Here is a 17,117-nt window from a genome sequence, read left to right on the forward strand (position 1 = left end):
CTACCCTACCCTACCCTACCCTACCCTACCCTACCCTACCCTACCCTACCCTACCCTACCCTACCCTACCCTACCCTACCCTACCCTACCCTACCCTACCCTACCCTACCCCACCCTATCCTATCCTATCCTACCCTATCCTATCCTATCCTATCCTATCCTATCCTATCCTATCCTATCCTATCCTATCCTATCCTATCCTATCCTATCCTATCCTACCCTCCCCCTGCCCTCCCCTCCCCTCCCCTCCCTTCCTTTTATTCCCTCCCCTTCCCTCCCCTCTTGTCTTCTTCTCTCCTCTCTTCTTTCTTTCGGGTAACTTCAAATCGCTTCAGTCGTTCTCATAGCTCCTATCCCTGGCTGATTCACGGGAACCCATCAGCAGCAACCAGAAGCGCTCCAGCTGCTGTGTCACTGGTCGAGCAACAGTCTCCAACTGGGAATCGCTGACTTCGTTGTGTGGCTCAGACAGGTGCCTTGCAGTTCCACCGTGGCCTGGACGTTTCCTCTTGCTGTGTCCCCACCTACAGCGCACTTCTGCTTAGAAGCAGCAGCAGGCTTTGCAAGATGTCCCACTCCTTCCATTTTCAGTGGTTTAGCTTGGCTAGCCGGGTGGTGTCTGTCAATAGAAGACAACAACGAGATTTGGGTTAGAAACAGCTAACTGAGTAGTTCCTTTGCACAAGGGCAAGGAATAACTACCCCTTCCTACTGGAGGCTGCAGTGTCAGAGATAATGACGGGTCCTTCCGAGAGCTTTGAAATATCCCTTGGGGATGCTGAGTCCAGAGGACCAGAGCAAACCTGTCTAAAGTACACCGTGGAATCACTCGGAATGACTTCCTAGCAGAAGCATGTGTCTGATACGGCTTCAGCTGCTTGCAGTGTTCTTCTTCACCTCCTACCTAAATTCAGATGAGAGATCTCAATGAAGATGGAAAGGTTGAGAAATAGAGAAATCACTGATGTGCTTTGAGAACTTCTAAGGACTGAGTACTGCATCAATCCCATGTTGTAACATTAAGGATTGGTTAGAAAAGCAAACGTTAAAAACAAGGAAAGGGGAAGAACAAGTAAGCTTTCTTAAAGTATCTATTCTATTTAAGGTATCTTTAAAGAAGTAAATAAGTACTGAAATATATATGCAGATAGAGAGAGAGAGAGAGAGAGAGAGAGAGGGAGATACAGAAACCTAAGAGTCTGCTGTGCAGGTTAGCTTCTTGCTCTCTTTTCTAAAAGTCACAGTGAATGCAGCATCTGTGTGCGTTACAAGCATTACCCTCAGTCCAGCACAGGTACACACGAGAGGTCAGCCTGCAGGTTGCGGAGGCAAAGCAACTGCTCTGGCTGGATGTGAAGAGCCAAGACAGAAGTTGCTGTCAGGGAAAAGATACACAGAGGGGATGAAAAAGACAGAGTGTGCTTCCGACCTTCACAACTTCTAAGCAAGCGGAGATGAGGTTGTGGAAGAAGCAAATAAGCTGTTGATCTAGAAGCAGCCTGAAGATTGTCCTTAAGCAGGGCCTTGCATTCTTCATTTTTACAGCATTGCTTGCCTTCAAGTGCACGACGATGATTTTATGAACTTTCTACCACTACAGAAATGCACCGGATTCTTTCACAAAACTTACGGGTGGTACTTGGCAATATTGGTCAGCATTCTCTATTTCCTTCTTCATCTCAATTCTCTTTTGGCCTGTGAAGCTTTCCAGATCAGAGGAGAAGATCCACGGTAATACGGAGCTTTGGATACTGCAAAGGAAACGAAGAATCCTACTGACAACTCTTTTCAACCTCGCCTGCAAGCATCACAGAAAAGAACACCGAAAGAACACCGCTTTATCATGGGAAGCATAAATTGGAGCATAGGTGTCCTATAGCTGAAGCGAGGTGAAGCAGGTTCCACACAAGGTGAAGGAGCACACCCATAAGCATTTCCATAAAGCCGTGTTTTCAACAAAGGGTTAAGATTTAGATTTTCTTACAAGTGAAGAATGAAGAAATAAAAGAAAAAGAAAATTACCAGGACATCCAGTTTTCCTCTAGCTTGCTTTGCTTCTTTCCGAATCTGAGTCTGGAGTGACAGTCAGGGAGCAGCGTTGTGCAGAAATGCCAAAGCCTCCCCAGCTGGTTGTACCTTCATCAGCAAGGGCTTTGATACTGCTGCCTCCTCAGCAACATCAGCCATTTCCGAGGAAAGCTGGTGTCCATCAGGTCAAATAGGAATGGGAAATCCCTCTTGCCACAACTTCACACTCACACCAGAGTTGGCAGGACAGGCCGATGGACAGAGAAGCGTCTGCAAGAGTGTTAGAAAACAGACTTTAGATTTCCGTCAACCCAGGAAGAATTACTTGCTCATCCCTTCAAAGTGAACTCTGAGTAGAAGGAGGGGATCCCAAGCTGCATTCCTGACATCTATGCTGCAAAGTCATCCAATGGGACATGTTACTGGACCAGCCTGTTACGAACAGAAACAGGACTTTGAGGTTATGCTGTTGGATTAGAATTAAGCTCAAAGAGTTAGTCCTTTGACGTGTTTTTGTTTGCAAGTGTTTTCACTGCTTCCCAGACAATGTCTCCAGCAAGCTAGCTGCTTGCTTCATTTGTTCTGTTCTGTTCTGTTCTGTTCTGTTCTTTTTGATTCTGTTTTGTTTTGTTTTCTCAGCCAGGATTCTTAGTGAAGAGATTAAAGTGATCATATTGTATGTCCACCCATCCCTCCCTCCCCTTCGCTTGTCCAGAGCTTTTACCTCGTCCAGCAGCTTGAATGAACTCGGTCCTAGGCGCAGTTGTGTCCAAGCCATTCTGTTCCTAGACGTGTTGTGAGAACAGACAGCTAAGTAGTGGGGAGGGGACGTGCTGCTGTCTGCAGTGTGACCTCAGCGCTTACCAAACAGTAGGGAATACACAGAGAAGGGCCTTAGGAGAACTTCAAGCCCCAGATACGTTTTATGTGGAAACCATATTTCCCAAGATAACACTGGACACAACTGCATAATCAAAAGGGATTCATTTCTTGGTTCATTCAACTCCTAGGTTTTAGTTTTAAAACATGTCTGTCTTGGCTTAAAGCACTCTTCCAATCTCTATTTCCAGTTCCTAGGATTTCCTGAAATAGCTCATCCCATTTTTTTCTTTGTACACTCTCCCAGCCTCTTTGTTTTCCTCTCCCCAAGAAACTTAGCACTGCTCTCTTCATACTTGACAACTAGATATGGAGCTGTATCAGCCAGAAGGAAGTTTCCTTCACACTTTCTGCTTCTTACGGTATCTGGGCTCTTACCTTTACACTTACTCACCCTTCCTACATTAGCACAAAGAAAGCTGTTTGGGAGATCTGATGTCTTGTTTTCCAGAAACTGCCCTGAATCACCTTTACGAGAGCTGTCCCACGCTGCGAGCACAAGTCTTGCAGTCTGGCCAGATATTTGCCTTCTAAGTCAATAACCAAATCTGTTACAAAGGTAAGAACATGTAATTAATGGAAAGGAAATCCTTTTATCCTTTTATTTTGATCCAAATTCACTTTTTTTTTTTTTTTCTAGACCAAGAATGAATCGTGGAGAACCACCAAAACTCAGGTGAGAAATGAAATGACAAATGTTAAGGTCAGGCAGCTTGCCCACTGCCATTGCTACCCTGAAAGCAGATGGAGTGCATCTTCATACGCCACAGCCTGAGACACTAGTCGACAGGCCAGCCCGTGTGAGGAAGTCCATTGCTGCCTGAATTTTAACATGACAGGGGGACTCTTAAGCCTCTTGTTTATGCTTTAGTACTTGCGGTCTATGGGAGGACCACAGCACACTCTTCTCTGTCTCCCCTTATTTGTTGATCATCTGTAGGAAGAAGAGAACGTGCAGAGGCCCTCACCCGTACATTGGGTCTGTTCTCACTCTGTGCAGCTCCATCATTGAGCAAAGTACCAACCTTGAGGCTTCTGTAAGAACTTGACACAAACTACAGAATACTACAATGAAGCATTCACAACAAAACCACATTTTTTTCCGCAGCCAAGCATCAAAACACTTACAGAAGGGCATGGTCCCTCTCTGTGCACCTCAAGGGGAGATCCACAAATCCTCACGTGGTTTCATCGCATCCAGCACCCTTCTCTGTGCCTCCCAGCTAAACGTGCACAGAGGCAGCTGTTGCCAAAGTGCTGTGGTGACACAATTCAGTTCTGTTTCTGAAGTCATCACCGCAGGCGCCTCCCAGTGACGGCACAACACTCTCTGTTGCTAATGCGTCTGTCTCAGAAACAGCTAGGGAAGTACCACTATGCCCAAACTGACTTGAATTAGAGTAGTTCAAACATTATTCCCTGCTCCCCTACATCTGTGGAAGGTGGGTGATCAATCTTTTCCTTGAGAAAGGACTACAGAGCAAAAGAGCTTGATTCTGAGACGTTGCCCGTCCTTGTAGAGCAGTTCACCTTTGATTTCCATGTCAGAAAAAAGAAGGTGAAATCAACAATTCCCTTCCTCTGAGCTGGGAATAGGAAAGAAGCCCAATTCTCCAGGAAGCCTTCAAAAGGAAACTCTGCATTTCTTTGTTAAACACCTTGTTTAATTTCTTGAAAGAAATCTTTCCCAGGACTTTGCAACTGCGGTGGTTCAAAGCGGGTGGGCAGCCGAGTTCCACCACGGCCGCTCTCTCACTCCCCCTCCTCAAAGGGAAAGGGGGAGAAAATACGATGCAAAGGGCTCCAGGGCTGAGATAAGGACAGGGCGATGGCTCAACAAGTATCGTGACGGGCAAAGCAGACTCAGCAGAGTGACCCTCAGGGTCCCTCCCTGCCCCTGCTCCCCGTGGGGTCCCTCCCATGGGATGCCGCCCTTCCCCAGCTGATCCCACACGGGCTGCCCACAGGCAGCAGCTCCTCAAGCACTGCTCCCACACGGCTCCGTCCCACGGGCTCCATCCATCCATCCATCCCCCAGGAGCAAACTGCTCCAGCACGGGTCCCCCACGGCTGGGCGGCAGCTCCCCCCAGCCCCCCTGCTCCTGCGGGGGCTCCTCTCCATGGCTGCAGCTGCGGCCCGGGGCCTGCTCCTGCGGGGGCTCTCCACAGGCCGCAGCCTCCTCCAGGCCACAGCCACCTGCTCCACCGGGGGCTCCTCCACCCACAGGGGGGCAGCAGCGTGGAGATCTGCTCCATGGGGGACCCATGGGTGCAGGGGGACAGCCTGCTCCACCAGGGGCCTCTCCCTGCACAGCCCGCAGGGGAACTGCTGCTGTGAGCCTGGAGCACCTCCTGCCTCCTGCTGCACTCACCTTGGGGGCTGCAGGGCTGCTTCTCACTCCTTGCTCTTCCAGCTTCTGTTGTGCAGCAGTATTTCCCCCTGCTTACATCTGCTCTCCCAGAGGTGCAAACAACATCGCTTATTGGCTCAGCTCTGGCAAGCGCCGGGGCCCTTTTGGAGCTATCTGGAGCTGGCTGTTGTCTGGACTGTTCTCACAGACGCCATCCCTGCAGGCCCCTGCTACCAAACCCTTGCCACGTAAATCCGATCGAAGTGTATGCAGCAATTACAAAGCCGCTGTGCTTTGGGCTGTCACGATCCTTCTGCAAGTGCAGGGGAGGTGCAGGGTTGCTTTGCATTTCCAAAAGGAGGAAGAAAGCCTCCAACCCCACTGGACCTCAGCCACTTGCAGGATCCAAGCAACGCTCCCCACCTTCAGTTATCTCCCTCCCATGCACACAGTGGGAGCAAGGTTGAACAAGCACATTTTTGAAAATGTTTATCTTAATGAAGAATAAAAGAAGTCTACAACACCCAATCCCTCTGTGCACCCAAGGCAAAAATCGTGGACTATTCTGCCTCAACACTATTTTCAGACCCAATTTGTCAAGTCATCTAGCAGAGGATTTCTCTCTTGTTCACTCACTAGCTTAGTAGAGCACCAGTTTACATAGGTGCTGGAGCAGATTCCTCAACCATCTGAAGGGACTTGATCCCAGAAAAGTTCAAAACTGCAGATGACTCATGATTTTGTGGTGAAGCATCTATTAAATGAGAGCTGTTCCGCTTAGGGCACAGTGAGGCAGTGTGAGAAGAACCCTGTATCTCACTGATTGAGGCTTTATAACTCTACAGAATTGTCAGTCAACAATAAATGGAAAGTGCAGGAGATACGTTCTTTCTTCCTCCTTTCCCTGCCATACATTAGCAGAGAGATTGTGGTGGGATATAGGTTCAGAGCCTCACAGAAGAAGGATTTGAACCCAGGCTCTCCACAGTCTGCACCACTGCCTTCCTGATGGCTTTTGACTATTTTATTTTATTTTATTTTATTTTATTTTATTTTATTTTATTTTATTTTATTTTATTTTATTTTATTTTATTTTATTTTATTTTATTTTATTTTATTTTATTTTATTAGTATTATTATTCTTCTTTTTCTGGGTGGTGTCTAAGTCTTGGGGGGAAGAACAAACTGTGGGAGGAGGGAATGCTACTACTGTCTGTGACAGTGGTGATTTCTGGACAGTGTTAGCAACAGAGCTTCTGCAGAGAAGAGAAAATGCCAGGCAGTCTCTGTTGGTATTCCATGTACTGAGTACTGAGTGCAGTTTTGGGCTCCACAGTATAAGAAAAAGACATAAACCTGTTAGAGAGTGTCGAAAGAAGGGCAACAAACAAGAGGGTCTCTTTTAACAGGGGGATTGAGGTTTGTGGCAAGGTTTTGGTAGCAATTTAGGGGCTGCACTGTGCTCGACACAGCAACAGACGCACCATAAGCCAAAGTCAGACAATAAGCCAAGGTGTGTTCACGTGTGGTTTACTGTGGTTTAACGTGTGGTTTACGTATAGAAGAAAGTTTTTGCCTAGTGGTGAGTATACTGCAGATTTGCTGCATTGTTCTAAATTAAATAGCAAGATAAGTGATGGCATCGTAGGCTGGGAAAATATTTCTAGAGTATCAGCGCATTTTGAGCATCATTTTAACTGTTTATGCAAACATGAAGATTATTAAAATCAGTGTTTATTTATGTCTGTATGTAAACAGGTGATCATGTTGTATAGCATGCAGTAAATGGTTTGTGAATGCTGCTTGAAGAATGAAAAGAGTAAGTCAGCTCCACAAGGAATAAATGAATTTTGTTTATTTGTGCAATGCAGAGATTAGAATTAGACCAACAGCATGGAACCAAAGTCTTGCTGTGTGCCTTTTATCTGTAGGACAGTTCATGGAGGCTTCAGCAGCCCTATCTGTTTTCTAGCAGTCTGAAATGTCCTCTGTGGTGCTGCACCCAGTTGAAAGCCTGCACTGATTGTGATGAACTTTCCTAACAGGAGGCACGGGTCCTTCGTCGGACGCTGGCTGGGGATGTATGCTGCGATGCGGGCAGATGATGCTGGCCCAAGCACTGATCTGCAGACACTTAGGGAGAGGTGAGTGCTGGTCCTGAGGGAACTTCGGTATTGTCTGCAGACGCTTCTTCGTAAGTACTCCATTAAAAGCACAAACCCTGAATTTATTAGTGAGACTTTCTTTGATGCCCTGGTAACAGTTCCTAATGAATCAATTCATATTCAGCTGGGTGAAATCATCCCAGCCTGAAGCAGAGAAATAGGCATAGAAGGAGAAGAAATGGGGAATCCTGTCGCCATTATTTTATAAACCTTTTAGTGTAACACCCAAGTTGAGGCCAAGGGAAAACCTGCCACCGTGGGACAGTGCTCTTACCCTTCTCTTCACTACTCACTTGTCAGCAGCACGAGGTCCAAACCCCCCTGGTGCAAGCTCTTAAGCATGCATGTCACATCCCAGGATGCTGCCAGTGGAGTGTTTGGACTTTCTGTATGGATCTTATGTTGTTATTTAATGGGTGCTTAGAAATCCAACAAGGTCTAAACACAGCCTGTACTTTTAAATAATCTTGGAAGCTCAGAGATACTGGAATGGCTATCAACACGCAGCGTGATCCGTCAGAATATGTTTGCAGTTGATGTTTTTGTTTTGTTTTATTTTCCCTGTTTTTACAATCTAGCCTATGATGATAAAGGGCAGCTTGATGATAAATAACAAGCTTGGAATTCTAGGAGCTCTACACAAAATGTAAATATTCGAGATGAATTGAAATGTCTTTTAACATCTCATTATAAAGCTTTCTGCTGTCTAGACATTTGATCAGTGTAATGAAAACGTCACCATTTTTTATTCTATATCAATTTTTCCTTTCAGATTGGCAATGGGAAAAACACAAAAAACAACCAGAAGAATATCACGGAATCCTACGATGCTTTCTCGACAGGAAGGCTTGCTGTTATTCAATCCACCAGATGGGTAAGAACAAACATAAACTTTCAGGTTTTTTCCACTGAAATTTCTACTGTGTTGAATCACTAATTTGCAGTATGTTAATTCATAATTTTAAAAAGTGGATGTGAAGACAAGGTGTATGCTTATACAAAAATAAAAAGGTATGCAGATGGGCGCAAAGACTAGTAGTACAGAAACATTCCCTGAGACCTAAATAAAGCCATGTACTAGAATGTAGCTCTTGATAAACTCTGTAAGCCTTGGGTACCAGAGTCAGTAATGTTAGAATAGACAGTCTTGTAGCTTATTGCTGTAATTTGTAATAAAGGGCACTAACATTTGTTAACTTGTAATTCTCATTGTAGTTTAGAAGCCTTTTGTTTATTAAAGAAACTGGCACTCCCTAAGTTTTGAAAAGAGCATAGATTGAGAAAATAATTGTTATTGCTAACTACAGATTGCAGTTACTCTAGAATGTTTGACAGTCACAGTATTTACTGTATATTGTTCCCACATTCTTTATGGTCTCATTTTTCTTTGATTTTGTGTACGTGTGTCTTTTTTTCACTGTGAAAACAGCACAGGTGGGTGTTGGAGAGGGGAAGTCAATTGGAGAATGGTTTGGACCAAATACAGTTGCTCAAGTACTAAAGTAAGTGAGATCATACCAGTCTCATTCAGAACGTACTCCCCTGGGGCAGCCAAGAGAAGGCCCAGGCAGAGTTTTGAAGGCTGCATCTCCCCCTGTCCCACAGTCAGGAATGTACTTGCCATCTATTTACAAGTGCAGCATGGAATGTCATGCCACAGCTCGGTGTGCAGGTACTGAGTTGGGAATGGGTGACCTCTAAATTTTAATAAAGGAAGAGCCTGAGGAGAAGAAACTGCAGGAAAGTCTCCTGCTATGCCGTCTGCATGCCCTCACCAGTCACACCACAGATGTATATTCCTTTCTGCACAGTGGCACAGCTCTGGCAGGTCGAGAGTGCCACCGTGTAGGTCGGAGTGGTGGTGTGAAACATCAGAGAGAAGCCATCTCGGCTGGGGAGGGAACTGAGCTGCAATTCCTCCCTTTCTGAGCAGCAGTTCTGCCAGCAAGGCTACTGGATAAAGATGGGCAGCTCCTCATAGTCTGGGAGCCACACTGAAAGGAACTGAGGCTGCTCAGTTCTCCAGGGGTACGTGGAGGTGTCTTACCTCAGGCAGGGGCTAGGCTACAGGTCCTGCGAGCTCAGCAGCAAGTCTTTGACACCCTGGAACAGGCACATGATCTGAAGAGGGAGGGGAGCTGAAGCATGCCCTGGACTCCAGATCTTTCATGGCCAAGTTTTTCATGGTGAAACGCTCACCCCCATTTCTTTCTGGCTTATTTGAAACAGCTAATTCTGCCAGTGCAGCTTAAGAGTGTAGCTCCCTTCCCCAAAGGTTTGGATTTTGCAGAAGTGGACATAAAACTGTGTGCTGCTGTCTCCCACTGAAGTTTTGGTGCCCCAAACCCTTAGCTGATTTAGCTTTTAACGCCCCATTTCTGCTGTGCACGCAGGCTCAGGCAGAAGTAATTCCACTGAATTCAGTGGAATTTCTTAAGCAAAAAGTAATCTGCAAAACTGGCATAGGAATTTTTTTCTTTTCCAGATGAGAAAAGACACAATTGGGCAAGAACCCAGTGCAGAGACTGTCGAGTGCAATAAAAAGTAATAAACTTGATGTAGTTGAACTGTTACTGTCACTGCACTTAGCAGTAAGACAAAACAGTTTGCACATGGTGCAGCGCATATGTTTTTCCTGGTACCACTCAGTACCTATTTTTCTAAAGATATTAAACATTTAATGTTTAAAGTTTTCTTTTTCTTACATGGAGACTTTAAAAAATGCAGAAAGGATGTTTTTTCTTAAGAAAAAAAGAATAAATAAATGGTTTTGAGTGTAAAGCTACCCTTTTGATCCAACTAGTTTATATTAATTAGTACCTTAATGTTTTCTAGGAAGCTTGCTTTATTTGATGAATGGAATTCATTAGCAGTTTATGTATCTATGGGCAATACGGTGGTCATTGAAGACATCAGGAAGTGACACCTCATCAGTTTTCTGGTAACAGTTTCTGATTTGACTCCATTTGCCAGCATGTATCTAAACATGAACAAATACTTGGGGGGGCATGGGTTTGTCTTGCAAGGGTAAGAAGAGGGAAGAAGGACATACAAACTCAGTTGTGTTTTTTTGATCCCTGATGCCAACTTCGTGCTCACATCACTGGATGTGAAGAGCTCCTTGAAGAATTTCTACTGTCATCATTGCTGCCATTTCATTTCTCTGGCGTTTTATAGGCAAAGCTTGACACTATTAATAACATTAATAGGACATGTCACTGCAGTCTTAAATTGTCATCCCCCAATCATTGATCTAACGTCTCACTTGGACGTGCCAGCACATACTGTCTGCTAGAATTACTTCTACTAAATAGCTGTAATTGCCATGCCCGGCTCGTTTTGTCTTGGGTGCCCTATAAAGATCCCTGGCAAACTAGCTTAATTCACTACTGAGAGGAAGATCTGCTTTGTGTTCCTCTGTGCGTTGACTGATTTCTAGTTTTATTCCCGCAGAAAAAATGTGCTGGTCCCCTCCTCAGAGCAGCAGCGCGTCCCACAGCAGTGCACATTTGCACAGAAGTGCTCTTGGCCGAAGCAAGAAGGCAGGAGGACTCTGCACAGGCTGGAAAGCCCTCTTGCTTATTATACCTCTACGACTAGGGATAAATCACATAAATCCCGTATATATTGATGCATTTAAAGTAAGGTTTTCTTTCAATTCATTGCTCGTTACTGTCAAATAAGTTTGGGTATCTGTGATGTCAGTAAAGAAATGAATGACAATTTCCTTTATTCCGTTTGAACTCCTAGGAATGCTTTAAGATGCCACAGTCTTTGGGAGCATTAGGAGGGAAACCAAATAATGCCTTTTATTTCATAGGATTTTTAGGTAAGGAAAAAAGAAACTTATTCCAAATGTGCAGATGATCAAAAGAGAACATTTTTTGAAGGGGAAATAGTAAGGGGTCTAAGCGTGAACCTCTAGAAGTAAAGAAAGATGAGAATAGAATAAAATAAATGAAGAAGCATATCTAAAAGAGTTTAGAAACAGTATGAGATGATCCTTAACAGGAGCAGAAAGTTAACAGCAAAGCTAGGTGTAAAAATAAGTGATGACATCAACAAGAGCAACATACTGAGAATAGCTGATAGCATTTGACAAGTGTATTGGTCAAATGTCACTTTTATTTTCTTGTATTTCAAAACTGTTTCTGATAGCAGTATCTTTTTCACCTTTTGCATACCTTCTGTTATTAAGTATTGCTCTAATTAATTTAAAATGCATTCCTTCAGATTTCACCCCACTTTGGGCCAAAATTTTGCAACCCTATTTTGTCCTTTTATAAAACCTAACCTGTTTTAGTTAGGCTTTTTTGTTCCAATTTCTGAATGAATGCCTAATGGGATTACAGATTGCATCTGTGAACATCCTGTACCTTTTAATCTGTCAAATGTTAGTGTTTACAACACTTGAGATTTAAAAAAAAAAAAAAAAAAAAAGTACTGGATCTCACATGGAAAAATAAAAGTATGTGACAAAGATAGAACATAACCAACCAAAAAATTACAGTAATAGGTGACAATAGGAAGTTATACTAAATACCCTGTGTGAAACGCTGTGTCTAAACCTTCTGATTCTCTTAAAGAATCCCTAGCTGGAAAGTCTAGATTATACTGACTGCAATGGCAATCTAATTTCTATTTTACAGTTCTGGACCAAGTGCTTATTAATGTCACTTGCTTATTTTTAACATACGGCTTTTATCCATCCAGGCAATGAGCTGATCTATCTGGACCCTCACACCACTCAAAGCTTTGTAGATTCAGAAGAAAATGGCACGGTTGACGATGAGAGTTTCCACTGCCAGGAAGCCCCACAGAGAATGAAGATCATGAATTTGGACCCTTCAGTAGCTTTAGTAAGTGTCAGGAAATCTTGAATGCATGTACTTTATCTCAAAGTAATGTCTCTCTACATTGGTAAGGGCAGCAATGCATCTCCTTGAACAGAACCAAGATCACAAAGCTGTCTTCTGTGATCAACACATAGTAGTTTGTACATAACTACATGGAGACTCTTAGGGCAAGTGGGGAGCTGTCTGTACTGTAGGAGCTCGCTTTGTTTTCTTTACTGAGCAGCTTTTACTTCTTTCAAGAGGCATTATAATGGTCAGAGCAAGGAACTGAAACAGGTTTACGTGTTTTATTCTATCACTACTTTATGTTTGGTCACCTCTAGACAAGTTACTTAAACTTACTTTCTATCATAAGTTGAAAATGTTTAAGTGGAATTATTGTATTTCACCCCAAATTACAAATACAAATGTATTATTTGTAATTCACCCAAAATGTCATGGGGGTACTGTGGTATTTGAAAAAATTGGATCTGATCCCATGCCAGTATCCTGTGATTGGGTGATTGGCAGTTGTCACCAGTGGGATGTGTTTCTAAAGCTTTAAACAATCTGTAAAGATACCGGTATCTGTCATTCATTCACATACCTGTTTTTTAATACTGCTGCTTTTTAGAAAGTTTTTTTGTTTTGTTTTGTTTTAATACTTAACTACGTAACTGTGCAAAATGTGGCATGATGCAACGAGACAGACAAAATCATAATGAAGAGCAAATATTTTCAGTATAGATACCAGAATGGAAATGTTCCTTAGGTGGTCCATCATCTACAAGTTTTCAGCTTCTGCTGATACCTGGACTGTAGGAACTGGGTGGCGCTCCATGGAGGAGCACACAGGAGCTGCTGCTATTTTTTGCTTGACTATTTCGTTAGGGGTTTGCAGGGCCTTGTTCTCCCCGTGGGTTCTCTCCCTAGAGCTGCCACATATTTGGAGTCTTATATCTACTGATCGTACAGGGCATTACTGTATCAGAGGTCAAACCGCCTTACCTGCTGGTACCACATACCTACCATCTGCAAAGGTAAAACTCTGTGTGTTTGTTTTTTCCCCTAAGGGCTTCTTTTGCAAAGAAGAATGTGATTTTGATAACCGGTGTAGTCTTGTACAAAAGGTAAGAGTGGGAACTTAGCATCTCGATTTGTTCTTTATAAAGTCTGGTTTTTATTGTCTGTTTTTTGTAAAATTTTCCTTTGCATTTTCCTTTGTATACAAATTGCATGAGCCATGGAGAAGAATGCATTAAAGCATCAGGGTAAGGCAATACTACTGAATTGCTAATTGGAAATTGTTCAGCACTTTACCAGCCACAAACCCTGCCAGTTGGAAAATGGGTGTAAACATCCACACTTGAAGGTGTTACTGGGTGACACTTGCTTTTAACTTCTAATTCTCACTAAATGACTAAGGTTTAACTGCCATATTGTAGTGATGTATCAATGATTTGCTTCCTGATCCTTTTTTATTGTTTGACATAGTAGATTGCGTGTTCTAATTATGACTGTTAGTCCCTGCTATCTTAAAGATCTGATTCTGTAAGTGCTGCAGGCCTCTAGCTCCTGCTGATCTAGGGAGAACAGAAGGTGCTGGCTGCCACAGGAAACAGACTTGAGGATGTTTCTGCATGCAGCTGTTAAGCTAAGCACCAGACGTCTGAATGTAAAGTACCATCAACCTCTAAGGGCATTTATTTAAAAAAAAAAAAATCATCTAAGGAAAACAGTTTGTAAATAACTGAAATACAGGACAGAAGGTAACTTCTCTTTGAAGAGGAATAGCGTTTGGCTTCAGGAACACCTTTTTTCCTGACCAAAACCTGTCCTTCAAAATCTGATGCGTTTTTTTTTTTTTTTTTCCCCTTTGGAGGAGCTGATAGATCTGTCTTTTGTGCTATTGATCAACAGAAAACTTGAGGAGAGTTCTATGCAAGCAACTTTCTTTTAAAAAGCAGAAAATATTGTACATTCCTAGTGTGCTTGCTACGTGTAAACAAAATTACAGGTTTGCAGATATCAAAGCTGATATCAAAAGATGATAAGACTGATAATTTGTAGTACAGTTCAAGAGATCTGTCTTCCAGATGTGTTTTAACTAGGGATGTATTACAGAGACCATGGTGCTTGGATTTCACAGTATGTCTGTATAAAGACTTTTTTTTCCTGATGGACATGCGTAATTAAAAAACACTTTCAATTAAGCAGACACGTTTTGTGTTTGAAGCGTCTCCCGAGCCAGCTTTTAAAATGAAAGCATTCTGTCCTCAGGAGATTCTAAAGCAGCAGAGTCTACGGATGTTTGAGCTGGTCCAGAAGCACCCGCCACACTGGCCTCCTTTCATACCTCCAACAAAACCAGAAGTGACAACCACAGGAGCAGGTAAGGCACCGATTAAAAGCCTAATTGTGCAATGTTATGTTCCTCGTTAGCAAATAAAAGAATAATCACAGGTAGAATAACTATCCTTTGTGAGTGTCAAGCAATATATAGCAGGCATGTATCCAAACAAGCCATACAATTGCTAGCACAGATTTTTTTTTTTCACTCTTACAAAGTACTTTTCTGGAATGCGTCTTTCAAAGTTTTTTTTTTTAAGTGAACAAAATCAGGCATGTCTTTAGAAGCATTTTTTTCTTTATCTTTTTTTACAGAACTCATTGAATCTACTGACAAGCTATTTGAATTGGAAGAAGAATTTGAAATCCTGAGTGTGTGAAGGAAACTGTGGTGACTCTTCTGAGTGTTGAATATATTGGTAATATTATTGCATTGACTTAAACAGCCATGTTAGCCCCGAAGTGCCTGAAATTATGGATAACAGAGCACAGAAATCTAGTAGCATCCAAAACTCCAAGGGCAGTTTAACACACAAGCTTCCCCGGATGGAAAGGCAGTAAGAGATCTTGTGATAAGATGCTTAAAGGGAATCTCTTTTTAACGTACCTTACCTGGAGACAAACGGGCCTTTGAGATTAAGGCAAAAATACATGTATCACTGGGCACCATGTTTGGAGAAAGGGATAACCCAAATGGATATTTCTTGCTCTCATATAATAATGCAATAGTTTAGTTCTTCAAGCAAAACAGTCTTCAGTTCAGGAGGATGTTTACTTCTGTTCCCTCCTGTGGGCTGCGTCATAGGAAAAATACATTGTCTTGTTTAAAAGATTGACTGGATCAGGAGAAAATTGTTTCCTTGTTAAATATTTTAACATGTATTTGAGCAACCAGACTTTATTACAAAAATGTTTCTGTAAAAGGAACTATGTCTAATGGACACATTTTGCAATAGCCTTCCTGTTTCTGTCCTGGTTTCAGTTAGCACAGAATTAATTTTCTTCCTAGTAGCTGGTGGAATGCTGTGTTTTGGCTTAGGATGAGAAGAGTGCTGATAACACCCCGATGCTTTAATTGTTGCAGAGCAGTGCTTATACTAAGCCAAGGACATCTCAGCCTTTTGCTCTGTCCTGCCAACGGGCAGGCTGGGGGTGCAGTAAGAGCTGGGAGGGGACAGACCCAGGACAGGTGACCCAAACTAGCCAAAGGGGTATTCCATACCATCTGACGTCATGCTAAACAATATATAGGGGTGGCTAGCTGGGGGGGAAGGCGCCGGACTGCTCGGGGTTAGGCTGGGCATCGGTCAGCGAGTGGTGAGCAATTGCATTGTGCATCACTTGTTTGTACATACTATTATTACTTTCCTATTATCATCATTGTATTATTATTGTTATTATTTTTATTATTATTTTGTTATTATTATTTTCCTGTCTTATTAAACTGTCTTTATCTCAACTCACGGGCTTCACTTTCCATTTCTCTCCCCCGTCCCAGAGAGGGAGGGGGGAGGGTGAGCGAACGGCTGCGTGGTGTTTAGCTGCCGGCCGGGTTAAACCACAACAGCCTTTTTGGCGCCCAACGTGGGGCCCGAAAGGTTGAGATAACGGCAGATCTGACCAGAGTGTGTTAAACTAAAATTGGTGTAAGGATTAGACCTGCTTAATAGTCACTTGTCATAATGCTGATTGCTTTAATCTCAACTTTGCTGCGCCTGTTTTCCAAATTGAGTATTATAGTACATTATTTTCCGTATTTACTCTCTGTCGTGTTGTTTATCCTCTCCGGGCCCTGGTTTCAGATCATTATGGTGCTGTGTGTTGTAGCAATGGCTTATGAGACGATGAAATATGTGGTCATGACTCTAACTTGTTATTTGTATTCAGTAACATCGTCGACTCTGTACTTTGGAAACTGTATCTTGGAAACTATTAGCAATTATACCTATTGTTTTTTTCCATTAAGGAGTCAATCTGTGGAGGGGAAAGGGGAGGATATTTTTCCTTACTTGCTTACTCTCCCTTTCTCCTTCACCACCCCTGTATCCTCCTGGGTCACTCTGCCTTCCTCCTTCACCACCCTCTTATCCCCTGAGCTTGTCACAATAGCTCTCCAAGATATTGAATATTTCTGGAATACTCAGAGTACCATAGTCTTGTTGTTCTGCCTCATGAATGCACTTCAGGTTCTGCTTAAAGTTAAACAACTACTTGGGAAGCTCTTCTGGAGATCTGCCCGGGGGCAGGATAGTTGTGGGTGGCAGGGAGTATGGGTGGATATGGGCAGGCATCTAGAGCAGTTGGCACCCCCAGTGTGTTGGAAATTCACCCCTGAACAATGGCAAAATCCTCAAAAACTGGCAGAATGCTTGAAAAAAAGGTGTCATGATTCTGGCAGTTCTAAAGTAACACAAATCATTGTAACGTGCTGGGGCCTGGCTCATGCCTATCGAGCTGCCATTGATACTGCTATCAACTTAGTGACAGACCCTGCGGCCACTCCAAGCCCT

Source organism: Anas platyrhynchos, chromosome 24 (genome assembly GCF_047663525.1).
Source record: "Anas platyrhynchos isolate ZD024472 breed Pekin duck chromosome 24, IASCAAS_PekinDuck_T2T, whole genome shotgun sequence".
In the NCBI taxonomy this organism is placed as follows: Eukaryota; Metazoa; Chordata; class Aves; order Anseriformes; family Anatidae; genus Anas; species Anas platyrhynchos.